The 12,353-nt window shown below is 50.6% G+C and overlaps 1 protein-coding gene across 2 annotated transcripts in view; it reads left to right on the top strand.

Annotated features, from left to right (window-relative positions):
• cdkal1 (CDK5 regulatory subunit associated protein 1-like 1) overlaps positions 1-12,353 on the top strand; it is a 746,123-nt gene that overhangs the window by 75,045 nt on the left and 658,725 nt on the right. The window lies entirely within an intron of this gene.

Here is a 12,353-nt window from a genome sequence, read left to right as displayed (position 1 = left end):
TAATTGGTTCATTACTCAGGGCAGTTCCAGGATGGCAGCTTAACATTTGGTCCTAATTGGTTCATTACTCAGGGCAGTTCCAGGATGGCAGCTTAGCATTGGGTCCTAATTGGTTCATTACTCAGGGCAGTTCCAGGATGGCAGCTTAGCATTTGGTCCTAATTGGTTCATTACTCAGGGCAGTTCCAGGATGGCAGCTTAGCATTTGGTCCTAATTGGTTCATTACTCAGGGCAGTTCCAGGATGGCAGCTTAGCATTTGGTCCTAATTGGTTCATTACTCAGGGCAGTTCCAGGATGGCAGCTTAGCATTTGGTCCTAATTGGTTCATTACTCAGGGCAGTTCCAGGATGGCAGCTTAGCATTTGGTCCTAATTGGTTCATTACTCAGGGCAGTTCCAGGATGGCAGCTTAGCATTTGGTCCTAATTGGTTCATTACTCAGGGCAGTTCCAGGATGGCAGCTTAGCATTTGGTCCTAATTGGTTCTCTACTCAGGGCAGTTCCAGGATGGCAGCTTAGCATTTGGTCCTAATTGGTTCTCTACTCAGGGCAGTTCCAGGATGGCAGCTTAGCATTTGGTCCTAATTGGTTCTCTACTCAGGGCAGTTCCAGGATGGCAGCTTAGCATTTGGTCCTAATTGGTTCTCACTACTCAGGGCAGTTCCAGGATGGCAGCTTAGCATTTGGTCCTAATTGGTTCTCACTACTCAGGGCAGTTCCAGGATGGCAGCTTAGCATTTGGTCCTAATTGGTTCTCACTACTCAGGGCAGTTCCAGGATGGCAGCTTAGCACTTGGTCCTAATTGGTTCTCACTACTCAGGGCAGTTCCAGGATGGCAGCTTAGCATTTGGTCCTAATTGGTTCTCACGACTCAGGGCAGTTCCAGGATGGCAGCTTAGCATTTGGTCCTAATTGGTTCTCACTACTCAGGGCAGTTCCAGGATGGCAGCTTAGCATTTGGTCCTAATTGGTTCTCACTACTCAGGGCAGTTCCAGGATGGCAGCTTAGCATTTGGTCCTAATTGGTTCATTACTCAGGGCAGTTCCAGGATGGCAGCTTAGCATTTGGTCCTAATTGGTTCATTACTCAGGGCAGTTCCAGGATGGCAGCTTAGCATTTGGTCCTAATTGGTTCACTACTCAGGGCAGTTCCAGGATGGCAGCTTAGCATTTGGTCCTAATTGGTTCTCTACTCAGGGCAGTTCCAGGATGGCAGCTTAGCATTTGGTCCTAATTGGTTCACTACTCAGGGCAGTTCCAGGATGGCAGCTTAGCATTTGGTCCTAATTGGTTCATTACTCAGGGCAGTTCCAGGATGGCAGCCTCCAGTCAGCCTGAGTGCAGACCTACGGCTTTATGTTTTTATAAAGCAGAATAGTCTTTATTTATCTAGAGGTTTTAGTCCTGTTACCGTGTCTCTCTCCTGTCCTTTATGTTTTTATAAAGCAGAACAGTCTTTATTTATCTAGAGGTTTTAGTCCTGTTACCGTGTCTCTCTCCTGTCCTTTATGTTCTTATAAAGCAGAACAGTCTTTATCTAGAGGTTTTAGTCCTGTTACCGTGTCTCTCTCCTGTCCTTTATGTTTTTATAAAGCAGAACAGTATTTATCTAGAGGTTTTAGTCCTGTTACCGTGTCTCTCTCCTGTCCTTTATGTTCTTATAAAGCAGAACAGTATTTATCTAGAGGTTTTAGTCCTGTTACCGTGTCTCTCTCCTGTCCTTTATGTTCTTATAAAGCAGAACAGTCTTTATTTATCTAGAGGTTTTAGTCCTGTTACCGTGTCTCTCTCCTGTCCTTTATGTTCTTATAAAGCAGAACAGTCTTTATTTATCTAGAGGTTTTAGTCCTGTTACCGTGTCTCTCTCCTGTCCTTTATGTTCTTATAAAGCAGAACAGTCTTTATTTATCTAGAGGTTTTAGTCCTGTTACCGTGTCTCTCTCCTGTCCTTTATGTTTTTATAAAGCAGAACAGTCTTCATCTAGAGGTTTTAGTCCTGTTACCGTGTCTCTCTCCTGTCCTTTATGTTTTTATAAAGCAGAACAGTCTTTATCTAGAGGTTTTAGTCCTGTTACCGTGTCTCTCTCCTGTCCTTTATGTTTTTATAAAGCAGAACAGTCTTTATCTAGAGGTTTTAGTCCTGTTACCGTGTCTCTCTCCTGTCCTTTATGTCTTTATAAAGCAGAACAGTCTTTATCTAGAGGTTTTAGTCCTGTTACCGTGTCTCTCTCCTGTCCTTTATGTTTTTATAAAGCAGAACAGTCTTTATCTAGAGGTTTTAGTCCTGTTACCGTGTCTCTCTCCTGTCCTTTATGTTTTTATAAAGCAGAACAGTCTTTATCTAGAGGTTTTAGTCCTGCCGTGTCTCTCTCCTGTCCTTTAGGTTTTTATAAAGCAGAACAGTCTTTATCTAGAGGTTTTAGTCCTGCCGTGTCTCTCTCCTGTCCTTTAGGTTTTTATAAAGCAGAACAGTCTTTATCTAGAGGTTTTAGTCCTGTTACCGTGTCTCTCTCCTGTCCTTTATGTTTTTATAAAGCAGAACAGTCTTTATCTAGAGGTTTTAGTCCTGTTACCGTGTCTCTCTCCTGTCCTTTATGTTTTTATAAAGCAGAACAGTCTTTATCTAGAGGTTTTATTCCTGTTACCGTGTCTCTCTCCTGTCCTTTATGTCTTTATAAAGCAGAACAGTCTTTATCTAGAGGTTTTAGTCCTGCCGTGTCTCTCTCCTGTCCTTTAGGTTTTTATAAAGCAGAACAGTCTTTATTTATCTAGAGGTTTTAGTCCTGTTACCGTGTCTCTCTCCTGTCCTTTATGTCTTTATAAAGCAGAACAGTCTTTATCTAGAGGTTTTAGTCCTGCCGTGTCTCTCTCCTGTCCTTTAGGTTTTTATAAAGCAGAACAGTCTTTATTTATCTAGAGGTTTTAGTCCTGTTACCGTGTCTCTCTCCTGTCCTTTATGTTCTTATAAAGCAGAACAGTCTTTATCTAGAGGTTTTATTCCTGTTACCGTGTCTCTCTCCTGTCCTTTATGTTTTTATAAAGCAGAACAGTCTTTATCTAGAGGTTTTAGTCCTGTTACCGTGTCTCTCTCCTGTCCTTTATGTTCTTATAAAGCAGAACAGTCTTTATCTAGAGGTTTTATTCCTGTTACCGTGTCTCTCTCCTGTCCTTTATGTTCTTATAAAGCAGAACAGTCTTTATTTATCTAGAGGTTTTAGTCCTGTTACCGTGTCTCTCTCCTGTCCTTTATGTTTTTATAAAGCAGAACAGTCTTTATCTAGAGGTTTTAGTCCTGTTACCGTGTCTCTCTCCTGTCCTTTATGTTTTTATAAAGCAGAACAGTCTTTATCTAGAGGTTTTATTCCTGTTACCGTGTCTCTCTCCTGTCCTTTATGTTCTTATAAAGCAGAACAGTCTTTATTTATCTAGAGGTTTTAGTCCTGTTACCGTGTCTCTCTCCTGTCCTTTATGTTTTTATAAAGCAGAACAGTCTTTATCTAGAGGTTTTAGTCCTGTTACCGTGTCTCTCTCCTGTCCTTTATGTTTTTATAAAGCAGAACAGTCTTTATCTAGAGGTTTTAGTCCTGCCGTGTCTCTCTCCTGTCCTTTAGGTTTTTATAAAGCAGAACAGTCTTTATCTAGAGGTTTTAGTCCTGCCGTGTCTCTCTCCTGTCCTTTAGGTTTTTATAAAGCAGAACAGTCTTTATCTAGAGGTTTTAGTCCTGTTACCGTGTCTCTCTCCTGTCCTTTATGTTTTTATAAAGCAGAACAGTCTTTATCTAGAGGTTTTAGTCCTGTTACCGTGTCTCTCTCCTGTCCTTTATGTTTTTATAAAGCAGAACAGTCTTTATCTAGAGGTTTTAGTCCTGTTACCGTGTCTCTCTCCTGTCCTTTATGTTTTTATAAAGCAGAACAGTCTTTATCTAGAGGTTTTAGTCCTGCCGTGTCTCTCTCCTGTCCTTTAGGTTTTTATAAAGCAGAACAGTCTTTATCTAGAGGTTTTAGTCCTGCCGTGTCTCTCTCCTGTCCTTTAGGTTTTTATAAAGCAGAACAGTCTTTATCTAGAGGTTTTAGTCCTGTTACCGTGTCTCTCTCCTGTCCTTTATGTTTTTATAAAGCAGAACAGTCTTTATCTAGAGGTTTTATTCCTGTTACCGTGTCTCTCTCCTGTCCTTTATGTTCTTATAAAGCAGAACAGTCTTTATTTATCTAGAGGTTTTAGTCCTGTTACCGTGTCTCTCTCCTGTCCTTTATGTTTTTATAAAGCAGAACAGTCTTTATCTAGAGGTTTTAGTCCTGTTACCGTGTCTCTCTCCTGTCCTTTATGTTTTTATAAAGCAGAACAGTCTTTATCTAGAGGTTTTAGTCCTGCCGTGTCTCTCTCCTGTCCTTTGTGTTCACGTCTCTTAGTGTTTAGGTTATTACTAATATATAATTCAGCTTCTAAAAAGTTCTGTCTATAAACATAAACAACCACCGAACTCGACCCCGATTCAGGTCGTTGCTTCTGCATGTGGCTCAAATGCCACACTACTCCCTGTACAGTGCACTATTATTGACCAGGGCCCTGGTAAAAAAAATGTAGTGCACTAAATAGAGAATAGGGTGCCATTTTGTAGCGCCGACTCCATCTGTCACTAAGTATCTTGTCTGATGGATTCATGCTACCGATGACCTGGTTTTACACTGGCTCGAGTCCCAAACGGCTCCCTATTCTCTATGTAGTGCACTACTTTTGACCAGGGCACATAGGGTTCCGTTTGGAACGGAGCCACTGCCTGCTTTCTGTTTACCAACTCAAGTATTTCTATACAACAGTATTATTCTCTTGTCTTTCAGTCTCTGGTCTCTGGTAGCAACGTGTTTTATTGTGCTGCCCTCATCACAGCTGGAAGGTCCAGTCTATATGAACTCATCACCTCACATCATGTCATCAGAAGGTCTCTGGTAGCAACGTGTTTTATTGTGCTGCCCTCATCACAACTGGAAGGTCCAGTCTGTATGAACTCATCACCTCACATCATGTCATCAGAAGGTCTCTGGTCTCTGGTAGCAACGTGTTTATTGTGCTGCCCTCATCACAGCTGGAAGGTCCAGTCTGTATGAACTCATCACCTCACATCATGTCATCAGAAGGTCTCTGGTAGCAACGTGTTTATTGTGCTGCCCTCATCACAGCTGGAAGGTCCAGTCTATATGAACTCATCACCTCACATCATGTCATCAGAAGGTCTCTGGTCTCTGGTAGCAACGTGTTTATTGTGCTGCCCTCATCACAGCTGGAAGGTCCAGTCTATATGAACTCATCACCTCACATCATGTCATCAGAAGGTCTCTGGTCTCTGGTAGCAACGTGTTTATTGTGCTGCCCTCATCACAGCTGGAAGGTCCAGTCTATATGAACTCATCACCTCACATCATGTCATCAGAAGGTCTCTGGTAGCAACGTGTTTATTGTGCTGCCCTCATCACAACTGGAAGGTCCAGTCTATATGAACTCATCACCTCACATGTCATCAGAAGGTCTCTGGTCTCTGGTAGAAACGTGTTTATTGTGCTGCCCTCATCACAGCTGGAAGGTCCAGTCTATATGAACTCATCACCTCACATCATGTCATCAGAAGGTCTCTGGTAGCAACGTGTTTATTGTGCTGCCCTCATCACAGCTGGAAGGTCCAGTCTGTATGAACTCATCACCTCACATCATGTCATCAGAAGGTCTCTGGTAGCAACGTGTTTATTGTGCTGCCCTCATCACAGCTGGAAGGTCCAGTCTGTATGAACTCATCACCTCACATCATGTCATCAGAAGGTCTCTGGTAGCAACGTGTTTATTGTGCTGCCCTCATCACAGCTGGAAGGTCCAGTCTATATGAACTCATCACCTCACATGTCATCAGAAGGTCTCTGGTCTCTGGTAGAAACGTGTTTATTGTGCTGCCCTCATCACAGCTGGAAGGTCCAGTCTATATGAACTCATCACCTCACATCATGTCATCAGAAGGTCTCTGGTAGCAACGTGTTTATTGTGCTGCCCTCATCACAGCTGGAAGGTCCAGTCTATATGAACTCATCACCTCACATCATGTCATCAGAAGGTCTCTGGTCTCTGGTAGCAACGTGTTTATTGTGCTGCCCTCATCACAGCTGGAAGGTCCAGTCTATATGAACTCATCACCTCACATCATGTCATCAGAAGGTCTCTGGTCTCTAGTCTCAACTTGGTGGGCCAAATAAAATGAAACCCGTTGGCCGACACTGAGGGAACCTGCTGTAGTTTCTCTCTGAATGTTTAACAGCTCAGTGTTTTAGCTGTTTCTCCTGCAGTTAAATTAAGTCGACATTACTCATGACCTCTTCTCTGTCATGTCTCTTGAACGTTGGGGTAAAATGTGATGATGATTAATGATAAAAGTCTTCCTATAACATTTCACCTGAACTGTAAAATAACTATGGCAACAAAGCACGGTAGCAGGACATGTCGAAGGATGTCAAATCTGTTGCTTCTCCGTCTGGAGCTTCTCTGAAAAACCCACGAAGCCTTGCGCCTCCAGTCAGCCTGAGTGCAGAGCAGCACGGCCTGTTGAGCCTCCAGTCAGCCTGAGTGCAGAGCAGCACGGCCTGTAGAGCCTCCAGTCAGCCTGAGTGCAGAGCAGCACGGCCTGTTGAGCCTCCAGTCAGCCTGAGTGCAGAGCAGCACGGCCTGTTGAGCCTCCAGTCAGCCTGAGTGCAGAGCAGCACGGCCTGTTGAGCCTCCAGTCAGCCTGAGTGCAGAGCAGCACGGCCTGTTGAGCCTCCAGTCAGCCTGAGTGCAGAGCAGCACGGCCTGTTGAGCCTCCAGTCAGCCTGAGTGCAGAGCAGCACGGCCTGTTGAGCCTCCAGTCAGCCTGAGTGCAGAGCAGCACGGCCTGTTGAGCCTCCAGTCAGCCTGAGTGCAGAGCAGCACGGCCTGTTGAGCCTCCAGTCAGCCTGAGTGCAGAGCAGCACGGCCTGTTGAGCCTCCAGTCAGCCTGAGTGCAGAGCAGCACGGCCTGTTGAGCCTCCAGTCAGCCTGAGTGCAGAGCAGCACGGCCTGTTGAGCCTCCAGTCAGCCTGAGTGCAGAGCAGCACGGCCTGTTGAGCCTCCAGTCAGCCTGAGTGCAGAGCAGCACGGCCTGTTGAGCCTCCAGTCAGCCTGAGTGCAGAGCAGCACGGCCTGTTGAGCCTCCAGTCAGCCTGAGTGCAGAGCAGCACGGCCTGTTGAGCCTCCAGTCAGCCTGAGTGCAGAGCAGCACGGCCTGTTGAGCCTCCAGTCAGCCTGAGTGCAGAGCAGCACGGCCTGTTGAGCCTCCAGTCAGCCTGAGTGCAGAGCAGCACGGCCTGTTGAGCCTCCAGTCAGCCTGAGTGCAGAGCAGCACGGCCTGTTGAGCCTCCAGTCAGCCTGAGTGCAGAGCAGCACGGCCTGTTGAGCCTCCAGTCAGCCTGAGTGCAGAGCAGCACGGCCTGTTGAGCCTCCAGTCAGCCTGAGTGCAGAGCAGCACGGCCTGTTGAGCCTCCAGTCAGCCTGAGTGCAGAGCAGCACGGCCTGTTGAGCCTCCAGTCAGCCTGAGTGCAGAGCAGCACGGCCTGTTGAGCCTCCAGTCAGCCTGAGTGCAGAGCAGCACGGCCTGTTGAGCCTCCAGTCAGCCTGAGTGCAGAGCAGCACGGCCTGTTGAGCCTCCAGTCAGCCTGAGTGCAGAGCAGCACGGCCTGTTGAGCCTCCAGTCAGCCTGAGTGCAGAGCAGCACGGCCTGTTGAGCCTCCAGTCAGCCTGAGTGCAGAGCAGCACGGCCTGTTGAGCCTCCAGTCAGCCTGAGTGCAGAGCAGCACGGCCTGTTGAGCCTCCAGTCAGCCTGAGTGCAGAGCAGCACGGCCTGTTGAGCCTCCAGTCAGCCTGAGTGCAGAGCAGCACGGCCTGTTGAGCCTCCAGTCAGCCTGAGTGCAGAGCAGCACGGCCTGTTGAGCCTCCAGTCAGCCTGAGTGCAGAGCAGCACGGCCTGTTGAGCCTCCAGTCAGCCTGAGTGCAGAGCAGCACGGCCTGTTGAGCCTCCAGTCAGCCTGAGTGCAGAGCAGCACGGCCTGTTGAGCCTCCAGTCAGCCTGAGTGCAGAGCAGCACGGCCTGTTGAGCCTCCAGTCAGCCTGAGTGCAGAGCAGCACGGCCTGTTGAGCCTCCAGTCAGCCTGAGTGCAGAGCAGCACGGCCTGTTGAGCCTCCAGTCAGCCTGAGTGCAGAGCAGCACGGCCTGTTGAGCCTCCAGTCAGCCTGAGTGCAGAGCAGCACGGCCTGTTGAGCCTCCAGTCAGCCTGAGTGCAGAGCAGCACGGCCTGTTGAGCCTCCAGTCAGCCTGAGTGCAGAGCAGCACGGCCTGTTGAGCCTCCAGTCAGCCTGAGTGCAGAGCAGCACGGCCTGTTGAGCCTCCAGTCAGCCTGAGTGCAGAGCAGCACGGCCTGTTGAGCCTCCAGTCAGCCTGAGTGCAGAGCAGCACGGCCTGTTGAGCCTCCAGTCAGCCTGAGTGCAGAGCAGCACGGCCTGTTGAGCCTCCAGTCAGCCTGAGTGCAGAGCAGCACGGCCTGTTGAGCCTCCAGTCAGCCTGAGTGCAGAGCAGCACGGCCTGTTGAGCCTCCAGTCAGCCTGAGTGCAGAGCAGCACGGCCTGTTGAGCCTCCAGTCAGCCTGAGTGCAGAGCAGCACGGCCTGTTGAGCCTCCAGTCAGCCTGAGTGCAGAGCAGCACGGCCTGTTGAGCCTCCAGTCAGCCTGAGTGCAGAGCAGCACGGCCTGTTGAGCCTCCAGTCAGCCTGAGTGCAGAGCAGCACGGCCTGTTGAGCCTCCAGTCAGCCTGAGCGCAGAGCAGCACGGCCTGTTGAGCCTCCAGTCAGCCTGAGCGCAGAGCAGCACGGCCTGTTGAGCCTCCAGTCAGCCTGAGCGCAGAGCAGCACGGCCTGTTGAGCCTCCAGTCAGCCTGAGCGCAGAGCAGCACGGCCTGTTGAGCCTCCAGTCAGCCTGAGCGCAGAGCAGCACGGCCTGTTGAGCCTCCAGTCAGCCTGAGCGCAGAGCAGCACGGCCTGTTGAGCCTCCAGTCAGCCTGAGCGCAGAGCAGCACGGCCTGTTGAGCCTCCAGTCAGCCTGAGCGCAGAGCAGCACGGCCTGTTGAGCCTCCAGTCAGCCTGAGCGCAGAGCAGCACGGCCTGTTGAGCCTCCAGTCAGCCTGAGCGCAGAGCAGCACGGCCTGTTGAGCCTCCAGTCAGCCTGAGCGCAGAGCAGCACGGCCTGTTGAGCCTCCAGTCAGCCTGAGCGCAGAGCAGCACGGCCTGTTGAGCCTCCAGTCAGCCTGAGCGCAGAGCAGCACGGCCTGTTGAGCCTCCAGTCAGCCTGAGCGCAGAGCAGCACGGCCTGTTGAGCCTCCAGTCAGCCTGAGTGCAGAGCAGCACGGCCTGTTGAGCCTCCAGTCAGCCTGAGTGCAGAGCAGCACGGCCTGTTGAGCCTCCAGTCAGCCTGAGTGCAGAGCAGCACGGCCTGTTGAGCCTCCAGTCAGCCTGAGTGCAGAGCAGCACGGCCTGTTGAGCCTCCAGTCAGCCTGAGTGCAGAGCAGCACGGCCTGTTGAGCCTCCAGTCAGCCTGAGTGCAGAGCAGCACGGCCTGTTGAGCCTCCAGTCAGCCTGAGTGCAGAGCAGCACGGCCTGTTGAGCCTCCAGTCAGCCTGAGTGCAGAGCAGCACGGCCTGTTGAGCCTCCAGTCAGCCTGAGTGCAGAGCAGCACGGCCTGTTGAGCCTCCAGTCAGCCTGAGTGCAGAGCAGCACGGCCTGTTGAGCCTCCAGTCAGCCTGAGTGCAGAGCAGCACGGCCTGTTGAGCCTCCAGTCAGCCTGAGTGCAGAGCAGCACGGCCTGTTGAGCCTCCAGTCAGCCTGAGTGCAGAGCAGCACGGCCTGTTGAGCCTCCAGTCAGCCTGAGTGCAGAGCAGCACGGCCTGTTGAGCCTCCAGTCAGCCTGAGTGCAGAGCAGCACGGCCTGTTGAGCCTCCAGTCAGCCTGAGTGCAGAGCAGCACGGCCTGTTGAGCCTCCAGTCGGCCTGAGTGCAGAGCAGCACGGCCTGTTGAGCCTCCAGTCGGCCTGAGTGCAGAGCAGCACGGCCTGTTGAGCCTCCAGTCGGCCTGAGTGCAGAGCAGCACGGCCTGTTGAGCCTCCAGTCGGCCTGAGTGCAGAGCAGCACGGCCTGTTGAGCCTCCAGTCGGCCTGAGTGCAGAGCAGCACGGCCTGTTGAGCCTCCAGTCGGCCTGAGTGCAGAGCAGCACGGCCTGTTGAGCCTCCAGTCGGCCTGAGTGCAGAGCAGCACGGCCTGTTGAGCCTCCAGTCGGCCTGAGTGCAGAGCAGCACGGCCTGTTGAGCCTCCAGTCGGCCTGAGTGCAGAGCAGCACGGCCTGTTGAGCCTCCAGTCGGCCTGAGTGCAGAGCAGCACGGCCTGTTGAGCCTCCAGTCGGCCTGAGTGCAGAGCAGCACGGCCTGTTGAGCCTCCAGTCGGCCTGAGTGCAGAGCAGCACGGCCTGTTGAGCCTCCAGTCGGCCTGAGTGCAGAGCAGCACGGCCTGTTGAGCCTCCAGTCGGCCTGAGTGCAGAGCAGCACGGCCTGTTGAGCCTCCAGTCAGCCTGAGTGCAGAGCAGCACGGCCTGTTGAGCCTCCAGTCAGCCTGAGTGCAGAGCAGCACGGCCTGTTGAGCCTCCAGTCAGCCTGAGTGCAGAGCAGCACGGCCTGTTGAGCCTCCAGTCAGCCTGAGTGCAGAGCAGCACGGCCTGTTGAGCCTCCAGTCAGCCTGAGTGCAGAGCAGCACGGCCTGTTGAGCCTCCAGTCAGCCTGCTTTTTATAGTCACTGTGCTTTTCAACACACCCCTCTCTCTCTCTCTCTCTCTCTCTCTCTCTCTCTCTCTCTCTCTCTCTATCTCTCTCTATCTCTCTATCTCTCTCTCTCTCTCTCTCTCTCTCTCTCTCTCTCTCTCTCTCTCTCTCTCTCTCTCTCTCTTTCTCTCTTTCTCTCTTTCTCTCTTTCTCTCTTTCTCTCTTTCTCTCTTTCTCTCTTTCTCTCTTTCTCTCTTTCTCTCTTTCTCTCTTTCTCTCTTTCTCTCTTTCTCTCTTTCTCTCTTTCTCTCTTTCTCTCTTTCTCTCTTTCTCTCTTTCTCTCTTTCTCTCTTTCTCTCTTTCTCTCTCTCTCTCTCTCTCTCTCTCTCTCTCTTTCTCTCTCTTTCTCTCTTCTCTCTCTCTCTGGTTTACCCAGCACCTGTCACACACACACACCCTGGCACCAACAGTTCATAAAACCCTCTCTATGGTTGGTTCTCGGGCCGCTGCTGGCCAGCCACTTCTGTGTGAGTGAGTGAAAGCCCTTTACTCCACAGTAATGATTGATGACAGACAGACGGGAGGTGTGTTTTGAAGGTAATGATGAAAGACATCAGTGAAAACGAGTTGTTTTGGCGCTGTGGATAACGGATGGCAGAGGCCGTCTGGAACAGGAGCGCTACGGTGGCCCATGTGGAACAAATGGAGAGATTGGAGCCAGTGGACTGGCTCTGAAATCATCTGTTATAATGAGCTGGCCAACGGAGCTTGGCTGTGTCCCAGAGTAGCGCTGTTAGGTCTGTGTCTCAGGCTTTGTGGTCTGGTCCTGTGTGTTAGACAGCCCAGACTAGACTGGCTGTGGAGGAAGTAGTCTCTGTCATAACGAGGTAGCTTAGTGTCGTCAGTAGCTGTGTTTCAGTGACTCGGCGGAGTCTGTAGAGTCATCTACTGTAACAGTCATAGTGTCGTCAGCAGCTGTGTTTCAGTGACTCGGCGGAGTCTGTAGAGTCATCTACTGTAACAGTCATAGTGTCTCACTGAATCCCAGGATACGTTGGCGTGAGACACCACACTTCTGTTATACATTAGACTGTAGTCTTATCTGACTGTTAGGGAGGGAGAGCTGCTCTTCATTTACATTAGACTCTGGTCTTATCTGTCTGTTAGGGAGGGAGAGCTGCTCTTCATTTACATTAGACTCTGGTCTTATCTGTCTGTTAGGGAGGGAGAGCTGCTCTTCATTTACATTAGACTCTGGTCTTATCTGTCTGTTAGGGAGGGAGAGCTGCCCTTCATTTACATTAGACTCTGGTCTTATCTGTCTGTTAGGGAGGGAGAGCTGCTCTTCATTTACATTAGACTCTGGTCTTATCTGTCTGTTAGGGAGGGAGAGCTGCTCTTCATTTACATTAGACTCTGGTCTTATCTGTCTGTTAGGGAGGGAGAGCTGCTCTTCATTTACATTAGACTGTAGTCTTATCTGCCTGTTAGGGAGGGAGAGCTGC

This window comes from Oncorhynchus mykiss, chromosome 2 (assembly GCF_013265735.2).
Source record: "Oncorhynchus mykiss isolate Arlee chromosome 2, USDA_OmykA_1.1, whole genome shotgun sequence".
NCBI lineage: Eukaryota > Metazoa > Chordata > Actinopteri > Salmoniformes > Salmonidae > Oncorhynchus > Oncorhynchus mykiss.
This window is presented reverse-complemented; position numbering and strand designations above follow the sequence as displayed.